General features: G+C 36.7%; 1 pseudogene; it reads right to left on the bottom strand.

Moving 5' to 3' along the window:
• Positions 1-3,683: 3,683 nt before the first annotated feature.
• On the bottom strand, positions 3,684-4,616 carry LOC131898491 (vomeronasal type-1 receptor 4-like; annotated as a pseudogene).
• Positions 4,617-13,498: the final 8,882 nt, after the last annotated feature.

Here is a 13,498-nt window from a genome sequence, read left to right on the forward strand (position 1 = left end):
CAGAAGTTCTGGCTGCCTATGCTGGCCCTGAAATTAATGGTAAATGACTTGATTCCTGTGCTTGTGACAGACATGAGGGATGGAAGAAACTGCCCAGGGATTAGAAAGTTTCTATATTGTGGTATGGCCAAAGCTTAAAATCTAACCTACACATTATTTGTCATCTTATTCAGATCTTTGGATGTTATGTGTTTGGTAATCATGATGTGGTTCAATGTTTCTCTGTTGCTTTTCTTGCTGAAGCACAAGCAGAGGGTCCAAAACTTTTCAGAATTCTGTGTCATTGGCCATCTCCTGTGACTAGAGACACCTAAACCATTCTTGTCCTGGTGAGCAGTTTTGTGGTCTTTATTCAACTCCTGGCATCTTCACCATCTTTATGCTTTGTAAATGGAAACACTAGGTGGCTGGTCAATGCCAGTGCACCAACAGCTGCATGCTTCCCAACATTTTGTCCCTTTCTTATCATCAGACACTACACCTCAATTTCCAGGCTCTGATGGACTTGGTAATATCAAACAACAAATGTCAGAATTCAGAGTTCTAACATTTACACTGCAAATCCTATTCCATTCTTTTGGTTCTGTCCATTTATTGTGCTTATCATGTAAGACTTAGCTATAAGCTTACATTTTCTAAAATTTCAACAGGAAAATGCCTATTGTCCGGTGAAAATATGAAAAGTGTTAGCAATTCTTTCTGGTAAGATCATTACCAATAGAAAAATGTCAACACCAGGACTACATGTATCACAGCAATTTATAATTCTCATGAGAGTGCATCTTAATCAATGACACATCATGTATGAGAGATGAATTTATATTCAAGAAGAAAGAAAAAATCACCATGAAAAAAGAAGGAAAGAAACAAAAGAAAAAAGTAAAGCTACAGGTAATTAATGAGCTCAGAAAGAGGGAGAATTAGTCTTCCCTGGGAATGAATCCATTAAATATTAATCCAATACCAAGTCCTCAGCCATAAAAATATAAACATATGATTAACACTATGTGGACTTTGAAGATTATAATTATCCATATATATAAATAAATTAAAAGAGTCTATGAATTTGGGAGAAAGCAGAGGGACCAAGGGAAAGTTGGAGTAGAGAATGGGAGTAAAGGAGGTAAATACAGTCCTCATATATAAAATTTTCAATATAACAGAGTGCCTATTTGATATAATAAAAGATGGGAAGAAAGATAATGAAACATATCAAAATCCAAATATAATAGAACATAGTATAATAGAACTTAGCAAAGAAGTGGAAACAAGGAGATAATGTTTGAATCTTAGATGGTCTTTTAATAAAAGACCCAGAGCCAGATATCAGGGTGAGAGCTAAAGGATCAGAGAAGCAGAGCAGCAGCCTCTAGTGCTCACCTCTACAAAATCCTCAGCCTAAAGAGAGAGAGTTCCTGTATCCTTATGCCTTATATACCTTTCTTTGCCCTGCCATATTACTTCCTAGGATTAAAGGAGTGTGTGCTTCCCAAGCAAAGGCATGAGATCTCAAGTGCTGGCTAAAGGTGTGTGTCACCACTGCCTGGCTCTGTTTCTCTCCTATACTGGATCAATTTCATGTAGCCCAGTGTGGCCTTGAACTCAGAGAGAACCAGAAGGATCTACCTTTTGATGCTTCCAAACTTACATACTTCATATATCTTTAGGAAGTTTCTTTTCTGAATATGTTAACAAAGATAACAATAACTATCACTATATAATATTCTATTCCCTCAGAGATCCAAGAAGGAAATAATGTTACCTAAGAAAGCAAAGAGCAAGCAAGCAACTTCCAAAAAATTGTGAGTTATGACAAATAACTGGCTGCCTGGACAGTCACCCAAGAACTCTCTGCAATGTTGGAGTGTTCATCTTTGGCCTACAGACCTAGAATATTTGACAGACTCCTGTGAAATAGGATTTTTTAAAGGGCCTTCCTACCTTGTCTTGGCAAGGACTGGCAGTCCTTCAATTTGTGTCCTGCTTGTCCATTTTGGACAGCATACTGTCAGTCATTGAGGCAAGGACACTTTCTCGTCCAGTGGCTAACATACCACAAAGAAAGTAAACTCCATATGGAGTTTCTTTGATGCCCATTATCTTCTCTGAAGTAGATTGGTGCTGCCAGGAAAAGACATGTCTCATTTTCATAAACAAAAAACAATCTACATTATTAAAACGTCTTAAATGTCATATTGTGTAGATCTCTGAAGTGTTTGAAGATGACATGTTTATCTAAAATACATTTCTGTTTGACTTTGAAAATATACCTAATGTGACTTCAATTGTAATAGGTGAGTGCCTAAATACAACTTGTATTTCTTTATATCCTAATTAGTAGGTAATAATAATTTTCAAGGACTAGCAATTTGCATTACATTTTTAATTGTGCTGTATAGGTCCAATACCTTGAACAAGATTAGAAGTATGTGTACAGTATTTTCTAACAAAATCAACTCAAATTTGTATCAATGTACATAATTTGTATACAATATACAAAAATCTAATCCAATATAAAATATTAAAAACTAGTAGCTGCTTTCTAGAAGTAGATTCAATATTCTACTTTTTATTTTATCCTATCTATATGATAAGTGACCTGGCTATATATTATGCCTTATAATTCCATCAATTTTCCTGCACATTTTGTGATTTCATCTTTACTGTAGTCAAATTATATTCCATTTTGTATATGGACACAAATGTAATTATCAATTTGTCCATGTATGGATATGTAAGTGGTCCACATTTGCTTTTGATAATAAATAGAGCAGTAATGGAAATAGAATTACAAATGTCTCTGTGGAATGATATGGCGTTCTCTGGGTATATGCCCAGGAACAAAATGCTGGGACAAATAGTTGTTCCTTTTTCTGTTTATTTGAGAAACAACAAAATGAATTCTATTATGTATGTTTTAAATTCTATCAAACTCTTTTGGTGAGGCCAGCACTACACTGATGCCAAACCAGACGAAGACAGAACAACAATAAAGGAAATTACAAGTCAATATCTCTGATAAGTCTAAAATTCTCTATGAAATACTAGCAAACCAAATTCAGAATTACCCCAAAACCATCAGTCATTTTTAATTGATTTTTGTATAGATATTAATCCTATTTTCTTCTTATGTTGGTACAGAGCACACCAGTTGAAATGGGACAAGCGAACCCTGTCCCATTTTCATGGCCATGCCCTATTTCCATCTTGGTGCACTTAGAATATAGGAAAGAGACCTACCTGTGAAATCACCAAGCAGCCAAGATTCCCAGACAGAATGAAAGCCACATAAAAGATATTCTATTGGCAGCTTTTGGCTGGCTCCTTAGTGTATCAGGTGGACTTCAGGGAACACTCCTGCAGACAGAATGATCAAGGCATTGGCTGCCATTAGGTGCATGAGAATCAAATCTGTGGACTTTAATGTGCATTCTCTACAGTAAAGGATGAGATAGTAGAAAATTAGAGAGGGAAGACTCTCAGCCCTTCAAGTAGAAGAGTACAATGGGCCTCACACATTAGGATTTGATCCTCCAGGCTGCTATTTAATCACCTAACAAAGGGCCATAATCAATTCAGCTACTCCTAAAGACAAAAATTTACCAATTTAACTTCCTGTATTGACCTTTTGAGTGTGAAAGGTGTGTAAACAACTAAGTACCAAGCAAAACATATTTCCACAGTTAAAATGAGATTACATTCTTTTTATTCCTTATCCAGAACAAGCAGTGCTTGGATACAATAGAGTAATGATCCATGAAAATAAAAGGGTACAAAAGATGGAAAACAGAGAGAATTTAAGCGATTGATGTTTATCAGCCACCAATTTTGATAATACAAAAGACTAATGAAGCCTCTTAAGATGGAGAAGAAAGTATTAAAAGCCAGAAAGTTAGATACTAGGATCAGAAAATTCTTGGTGACTCTGGATTCAGGGGAATTTCTGCTGGAACCATGAGTGCTACGGATGTGTTGGACCCTCTGTTTATGTCTGTAAAGAATGACAATCATGGATCCACTAGACCAGGCCATGAACACAGAAAAGAAGACTTCAGGGAACACCACCAGTGCTGCATAGATATATCAGAAATTTCATATTGAACTACGATGGAACAGTATTCAAAGTCTCATCTTCTTGTCACATTTTTGCTATTCCTGTTGACAAATGTGTATGCAATAGGAATGAAATTTATCAACATGTACAGGATCCAGAGGAGGTAAATGTGACAGCCAACGTTCTTCTCAACTTTCACTTTTTGATCCTTCCAACAGGACTTCCTGGGACTAATGGTCAAGGCCTGAAACCCACTCAAGAGGCAGATGATGTCAGTGGACACACTCCTGACAAATGCTTGAATGTACAATAGGAGCCTGCATTCAAAATCATCCAAGAAATGTTTAAGTCCCCATACTGCCATTGTTTGGGGCACTCCTGCAGAGAGAATGATCAAGGCATTGGCTGCCATTAGGTGCATGAGAATCAAATCTGTGGGCTTTAATGTACATTCTCTACAGTAAAGGATGAGATAGTAGAAAATTAGAGAGGAGTTTCCCAACATTCCAGATGAAATTTGTGATAAGAAAAGAATTCCCATTGCCATATTCCAGAAGTCCATTATGTGATTTGGTACAATTACCTTCAGAATATAGACACACAATTCATCTGGTCAGAAAAATACTGACAAATATTTACAACCTGCAGTGGAGGAAAAGCCTTAAATTGATTGGACTACTGGAAGACTGAAACAAAAGTACTTTGAAGCTAAGGTGTTCAAGGCCAGTCTGAACACTTAAACAGACCTCTTCCTCAAAAGTTTGACAAGTTTAGTTACTTTCCATGTATATCAATCACTATGAGAATGAGCAATAACTCAGGATGTCCATAACGATGGAATGAGAGCCAACAAGTTTCATAGAAAATGAAACATTCACGATGATGTGACATGGGCCCATGAGAGACAGTGAAAAATGACAGCCCATAGAACAAATATAATGCAAGATTTTCCGAATATCTTGATATTTTCTAGTCATGGCATAAAAGAAAACAATTTCAATAATGTTGACACAAATTAAATATATCAATGCTTAATGTTTATCTCATCTAAAAATAGAAGATTATAGAGTGAGGAAACTATAATACCACAAAGAACATGTCTATGGTCTTTTGACGTGGCCAGAGTTCCCTCAGCTCATCCTGACTCAGATGGAGCTATCTTTTGTTTAAGCTGAAACTAACTCTCCCTTTTCTACTTCCTCTATGAAAAGTCTCTTGGAAAGTACTCAACTCTGTTCTACAAAATGGGAGTCAAAGTGCCCCACAAAACTGAATGTTTTTAACTTCTTTTAAGTGCTTGATTGCTTTATCCACACAAATCCCTGACAACAGCAAATCAGTTATAAGTATGTTTGCCTTTAAAACATCTGAAAAATTAATTTCAATCTTCACTGTGCGAAGTGTTTTTCCTCCATGTAGTAACAAAATCCACTTAATACAGAATCTCATTTTGGACTTTGTTCATGCTGCGTTGTCTTTGGGCCTTTACCCTACAATAGTCTTAGATAAGGAAAAATTATTAAAAGCACAAAATGCATTAGAATGAGTCTTTAAGTGACAACTGACATCACTTTCAGACATGTATTCATAAAATTCATAAAACATAGACAAACACATGTATGCGCACACTTTCTGGGCTGTTAGAGAGAAGTGGGTATCAGATTGATGAAATCTCAAAGAATACACAACAGCATAGTGTAAGGCAAAAAAAAAAACACTACCATAAATGGCAAGGAGAAGTACAATATATTATGAATGATGGCTACTGGAATAATATTCTGTGCCTCAGTTGAAACTGTGTATGGGATAATCATGTACCCCTCCATTGGCTGAGAGAGAAAATGATAGTAAAAAAAAGCAATATGTTAGACAGTCCATCAGTGAAGTGATGTCAGAGTAAACTCTCAGCAAACCATACTCTCTTCCTGTGGGAGAAGGTGTCTGAAATCCTCTTAGGTAGCTGAGATTACCTTGAAGAAGTAGGCAGAAACATCTGTAAATCAATACCAAGCTGAACCATACAGTCCCAGATAAGACAGAATTGCTCCATGTAATCATCAGCCATGCAACGACATTCAACTAAACAATCAAGAACTGGAATAAAATTGGGTAAGATTCTTGGGACCTGAAAAAGTTAAAATAAACTGGATATAAGAGCTATAACATTAAGAACTACTAGATACTAGCAGTACACACTTTCCATTCAGTTGTATTGTGGAACACCCTAGGGGATGGCTACAGCAGAATATAGAAAGCATTCTATTCAGTGAGGTACGACAGTCCCAGTAAGGTAACTAGCGTATTATCTGTCTCAACGTGGTTTCATTAGTTATAGGCGTAATAAACACATGTTTATGTGGAACAAACGTATGTTGATCCCAACAAACTAGAATTGGGTCATAAGAGAGTTAAAAAGAGTCTGCATGAGAGAGGCTGTGGAAGGAAAGAAAGCAAAAAAGGTCTGAGAACAGAAGGAACATAATGTGCATGCAATGGATAAGATGGAAAAGGAGCAGCGAGATGAGGAGAGGAAGGATTGTTTCAACTAAAACATTAAATATGAAGAAGCCTTAAAGAAACTGGGTACATTGAAGCTAACTAAAAATAAAAGAAAATAAAATGAAAAATAAAGGATGAAATACCAAGCTTGGGCTTGTTTGTAGATAAACCACTTATCGTGGCAATGTGCCTGAATGTAACACCCAGTGCTGTGCCAAACTGATCACATCTGCTTAAGAAGAAGAAATACAAACGTGCATGGCAATAACTCCAGGCCTAAGAATAACTTCTGTCTTAGTTAGAGTTTCCATTGCTGTGAAGACACACTATGACCCTGATAAAGGAAAATATTTAATTGAGGCTGTCTTACAGTTTCAGAGGTTGAGTCCATTATCTCCATGGTGGGAAACATGTCAGAGTGCTGGCAGATATGGAGCTGGAGAGGTAGCTGAGATTTCTTCATCAGGATTCACAGGCAACTGGAAGTGAACTCAGTCCCACACTGGGCATAACTTGAGCATATAGAACTCAAAGCCTGACCCACAATGACACTCTTCTTCAAACAAAACCACACCTACTCCAACAATGCCACACCTCCTACCAGTGTCACTACCTATAGTCCAAGATTTCAAACACATGGGTTTGTGGGGAATATACCTACCTATTCAAACCAACACAACACCAAAGTAAATTTCCTTTGGTTACTGAAGAAATTTGAAGTGTATAATACAGTAGTATTCTTAGCAGCATCACCATGAAAATCACCCACATGATCAATTAAAAGCCCTTGATTAAATAATCAATATATACACAATAGACTTTTATACATGGACACCACTTAAAATCTTACACTATTGGATTTGGCTATATACCACTGAGTTCCCAGTGATGGGTTCCCTGAGAAATCCCATGCAATTCATGGTTATTAGTTTTAAGTCTTAAAAAGTATATATCACAAACAAAAATGAGAATGGTTTAATTTTGTTGGTTGAACGGCAGCTGACATCTGCACATGAAAATCATGGAATAACAATGATACCAATTTTCTAATGAACACCATACAATATTTGGGAACACTGATACTGACTGACCTATGAATTCATTGAAATGTTTGTCAGAACAGTGTCATAAGTATGTTCTCTATTTATGCATTGGCTGGCTCATATGATGATCGTATATATAGGACACTTGACATTATTTAGGATACACATCATCCAACACTGGACACATAAAAACACAACATCCCTGGATGCTTTTCAAAGGTCTACCTTCCTGGCACTGTTTTCTTGCTGAGATGCCAGGCCCATTTCCAGGAAATTGATGCCAATATACCTACCCTGCTGCATCTGTGAGGATGGAGAAGTATCAACAAGATGCTCCATGCTAAGACCTGCTGTGGTCTTCGAAACTCCTTGAATAACAGTGACTAGGAAAAATGTCTGTACCACATCTTTTAGAATTGAGTATTTCAGTGTCCACCTGCATTCATTTTAGTGAAGAAAAATGGTAAAATAAATAGGGACCAAAGACCATGACTGTTTGTGGCTATTCCTATGCACAAATCTGTAAGGTCACACTGCCCAATTCTGGTAATGAATATTTGTTTTCACAGGCATAGTACATTTCACACAAGGCAAGATGTTACTGATCACATCTACTGAACCCCAATATTCTCACTAATAAATAGTCACTGTGTTTATTTGTTAAGGATTGAGTGTATAAAGGCAAATAAAAGTTTTATGAATTAAGTGTATATATGGCAGATAGCAGTGGAAATATTTGAGTCCCTGTTATCCTTTTAGTTTGACACTTTCCTTGTTTTTTTCTTTTCTTTTTTTTTTTTTAGCTGTATTAGGTGTATATTGTCATGATCTGATCTGAGAAACATCGAGAATAAATGCCTCTTTAATCCAACAGCTGTTTTGTTGCAAAGTGGATACAAAAAGGTCATGAAAGTGGCAAGTGTATCACAAACACAGTGACCTCAGTCTGTGATTATAAGGCCGTGATGCACATTGTCAAACACATTTACTTCTTACACGGTTGTGTCTCCCACCTGATATTTTTGTTTTGTTGTTATGTACTTGTATGCTTTTTGGTGTTAATTTTTATCTGAGAGGACTAGAGAAAAGGCTCAGTGTTAAAGAACTCTTGCTGCCCTTGCTGATGACCTGGGCTTGGTCCCCAGCACCCATTGGGTGGCCCACAATTAATTGCAATGGAAGTTCCAGTGGACACTGACACCTCATATGACCACTGTAAGCACTGAATTCCCACATTGCACACATATACATGCAGGCAAAACATTCATATACACAAAATAAAAAGAGACAAATAAAAACATCTTTTTAAAATTTAGTTTTCACTTCAACATGAATGTTTCCTCCATAAAAAAGTACAAGGTGCAAATAAGGCTTTCAAGATTGTAAATAAATACAGTGTTCTAAGTTTGATTTGACATAATAGAATATTGCCCCAACTCTTAGTTTAATTTCACAAGTATGATTTACACCACGAGTTTATGATTCTACCAGAAATGTGCATTATTATCATTACACATATAAAAGCTACAGTGGAAACTAATGAGGAATTATTAACACTATTACTCTGTAAAATGCAATATAAAATACTAACATGTGAATAACAAATAAAAGCATGAGAATAAAACTGAATGACCAAAACAAATGACTGAAAATTCTGCACTTATTTGCTAATACCTTTCTGTTTTTATTTTCAAGTCAGTGTGCCACTATGTACCTCTGGCTATCCTGGAACTAATTTTGTAGATCATGTTGCTCTCAAACTCACAGAGACCTTCCTACCCATGCTTTAAAAACGATGAGATAAAAGTTAGGCACCTCAATAACAGGAATATTTAATTATTATTATATTGATTTATACAGTATAATGAAATCCATGATGATTTAAAATTCAGATAGTGTGTGTTAGATTATAAAGAATAATCTGAATAAAGAGATTCCTTAAATATTCTCCAATGGTATATAGGACGAGTATCTACAGAAGTAGCTGAGTGGTAGAGCCCAGGCTTGCAAAGCACAAAGCCCTATGTTCTAAAATCAATAACAATAAACAGTAACAAAAGGCATGGTGTCACATTCTGCTTAACGTAAAAGTAAGACTAATACAGGGGAGATAACTGGAATTGGAAATAATGGGTAAAAACTGATGTGTAAAACAGAAAGAGATGACACAAGAATAACACCATAACTTAGCAGTGACTGAAATATGGATGTGTACCTAACTTTTTGCAGTCCCTGTGATTTTTACTGTAATATAAGTCCCCCACTCAGTGACAGTAGATACCCCAGAATAACGCAGGCCATCTGTGAGGGTGCTTAAGGACTATTGTAATAAGTCAATAGGAAAACTCATCCTACCCTCCATACTGTGTTGATTAGCTTGGAATTATTATGGTCCTGGTCGTCATTGTCCAATAATTACACTCTACCTTCCTTTCCATGTTACCTTTCCAAGTTCAAGAGAGTTTTCAAACCAGATATTTTACCACTGGCCATTCAACACAAGTTACCACTGCCTGTATAACCAGATGATAAATACAGTGTCACATAAGAATACTTTTTAACTCCAGAAACATTCACATCTGGGACCTTCCCATGGTTGTGTGCTTCTTATAGTCACATTATATTGTCCACTATCAGAAAAAATCATGATATGTTCACTCATAATAATAATACTTCAAAAATAATCAACACTCATGGAAGGTAGGCCAAATTATCACATTGAATTATTATAATTGTCCTTCAGGACCTTCACAGTTGGCCTGCATTATCCTACTCTACCCATAGTTATCTTTAGTGGGGACCTTACATAGTAGTAAGAACCAACAAGGAGGAAACAATGTTAAAAAATGTGTATATTTCTCAGTCCCTCTTTAGTTAATGAGTTATACCTGTGCTTTCTCTCTCTGTTCAACAGACCTGGTTCTACCACAGAATCCAATTACCAGACATGAGCACTTATGCAGACCTCGCCCTTCTGATGGATATTACACCCAACCTGAAATACAAAGTACTCACCAGGCTTCATCATCTGCAGGAAGGTAGGGTCATAGGAGAGATACTGAGGATTAAGAAGCACTTGTAAGAGAGTCATGTCAAACCTGAGATAGAAGCCTGCGACCTCACCTCCCTCCAGAACTGCAATTTTCATTTCATCTGCAGTGACAATGACAGTTTGGGTTTGGGAGACAAAATAATTCATGAAACTTTTCCAGATGCTCATTAACAAAGATACTTAAGATGTTCTGGTGAATATCTCCACAGAGGCAAAGTGTGGTTAGGAGGCATTGAGTTTCCATAATTCCTCAAGTCTAAGGCCCTTTCAGATGGCATTAGAAACTCTGAGGTCTGTTTCACAAGAAAGTTAGTGAAGTTTCTCTATCTCAGTGAATACAGGTTTCACTGACTTCTTGAGCACAAATCAAATTAGTTTTAAAAAGATTTATAAAATTTATTACTTAAAATGATTATTTCATAGATGTGTATGTGTCTTAGGTCGGTGCACTCCCTTTGCCTACTTTTCAGTTTACTTTTCATACCCTCCACCAGCATTCTCTCCAAATCTCATGTCTTCAAAACAAACACTGAGTCTACTTACTGAATCTAGTATGTGCCTAATTCAGGGACACATATGGAAACACCGTTAGCCTCTTAAAGTTGAATACTCAAAGAAATCTGACACTTTGTCTCCCAGAAGCCATCTGTGGCTAATAGCTAACATTCAGCCAGTAGTGGGACCTCCTGACCCCCTTCACTAACAAAGGCTTTAAAGTCCAGCACCCAAAGCTTTCTCCAGGTGTGCAAGGAAGAACCTACAAACAGCTAGAAAACTCTACTTATCTGAGGTTATGAATAAATCTACGCACACCATGCTCTTTCAGTCCATTCATTTTATTATTTTATGTAAGCTTCTGATCTCTCTGCTCATGTCTCTATGTTCTACTGCTTCTCTACATCTTCTTGTCAGCTCTCATTCTTAGCTCCTCTCTTGTCTGACTATCCATACATTTCTAACAGAAGACTCCTTGCAATGCTGAGAAAAGTTTCAGAACTCTAAAATTCACAGCACATTCTTAGAATAGATGATAAAGAGCGTAGCCTTTACCATGGTAATCCAAGCATCCAAGGTCTGAAATAAGAGGGAGGGTGTGCAATGCTCAGAGTTACAAACTCCCTGAGACATAGCCATTTTTCAGGATACTTGGCAAGCAAAGAAATTGCAGGGTTTTCTTTGGGTGCTTTGTGATACTATCCTTTGAAAGACAACTGCAACTCTTACCTTGGCCATAGCTGTAAAGTTTTAAACTCATGATTTACATACAGAGGCCTTTAGTTATAATACTAGTTTTAATTCTATGCATGTGTGGAGCAGAAGTTCTTCAGGTCCAATGCCTCACTGATGAGCTATTGGCAGTTGACAGCTACTGGATAAGGGAAATCATTATCTTTGAGTTTGTAGTCACTGGTAGGTTTCCTACACTTGGTGGATGATCCTACACTCATGCTTGCTTAGGAAGCACTAAATAGTCTTATACGCTATCAAAAAGAATGACAGGATTTTAGAGATGGGTCATATGAAAAGCGATACAAGAAGGATTGGAGTGAACGAATAGAGGGTATATAAAGGCTCATATTTCATTATATACCTGACTGAAGTTTCCAAGACATTTTCTAAAAAGCATTAAAAAAAACCACTGTGGATAATGATATAACAATTGTATATAATATTTTTAAAAAGGGTGAGATGTATGTCATTTATTTGTTGAGTGCATTTCTTCTGGGTATGTGTAAGTTCTCCTGTGTGTTCCCATGGGAAATGGACAAGCAAGTCATTCATTAGTGTCAGAGTCTTGGGAGAAGGGACCAGGGGTTTAGAATATAAGGTGATAGGAGGACAAGGAATATAATGTTTGGACCTAGGTGGCTTACAGATGAACTTCCGTGAGGTCAAAGTCACCCTGGAAGTTATGATATAGATTTAGTCTAGGGGAGAAACAGAGCCAGGCAGTAGCGGCACACACCTTTAATCCTAGTACTTGGGAAGCATACACCTCTTTAATGCTTGGGAGAGAAAGGGATATAAGCTATGATGAGACAGGAAATAAAGACTTTCTTTGCTGTAGACTTTTGAGTGAGGACTTAGAGCTTTTTAGGCTGAAGAGTTCTAGAGGTAAGATATGGCAGTAGCTTGTTCCTTTGTCTCTCTGATCTTTCAGCATTTACTCCAATATCTGGCCTGGGCTTTTTATTAAAAGACATTTTAAGATTCGTGCAACACATGTCTAAGTGGCTATGCATACAGCATCATCACTGTGATTAAAAATCTCACAGATTGTTGTTGATGGTTAGTCTTGATCATCAGCCTGATAGATTTCAGGCTTTATATCTATATATCCATATATTATAAATATATTTATATTTATATATAACAAATCATAAGTGTAATATATGTTTAATTAATAAAAAGAAAAATATTATTTTCTTTAATTCTTGAGTAAATGATTTCTAATATATATTATATATTAGATATAGATATGGATATATTATGATACACTTACAGTTGTAATTTATTATTATTATTATTATTTATTTATTAGATTACCTTACACAATATGGGCTTTGCCACTATAACAATGCTAGTGGGGACACATACCCTAATCCTGTCTAATCAAAAAAAAAAAAGCTCTTGTTCTATTCGATGCTGATGAACTTTTTGTCTCAGGGATCAGCTCTTTGTCCAACTGGCGCTAGTGGGCTCTGTCTCAGGGAGCAGCTGCAGTCTTACCATGTGGTATATGGTGGTAGTGTGACCTGTATGCAGGATGTCTGCCTGTCTACTGGACTCTTAGTCCAGTTGGGTGCTGGCAGGCTCTATCTCAGAAAACAGTTGCAGTCCCAGAGGGTG

Source organism: Peromyscus eremicus, chromosome 1, assembly GCF_949786415.1.
Source record: "Peromyscus eremicus chromosome 1, PerEre_H2_v1, whole genome shotgun sequence".
Taxonomy (NCBI): domain Eukaryota; kingdom Metazoa; phylum Chordata; class Mammalia; order Rodentia; family Cricetidae; genus Peromyscus; species Peromyscus eremicus.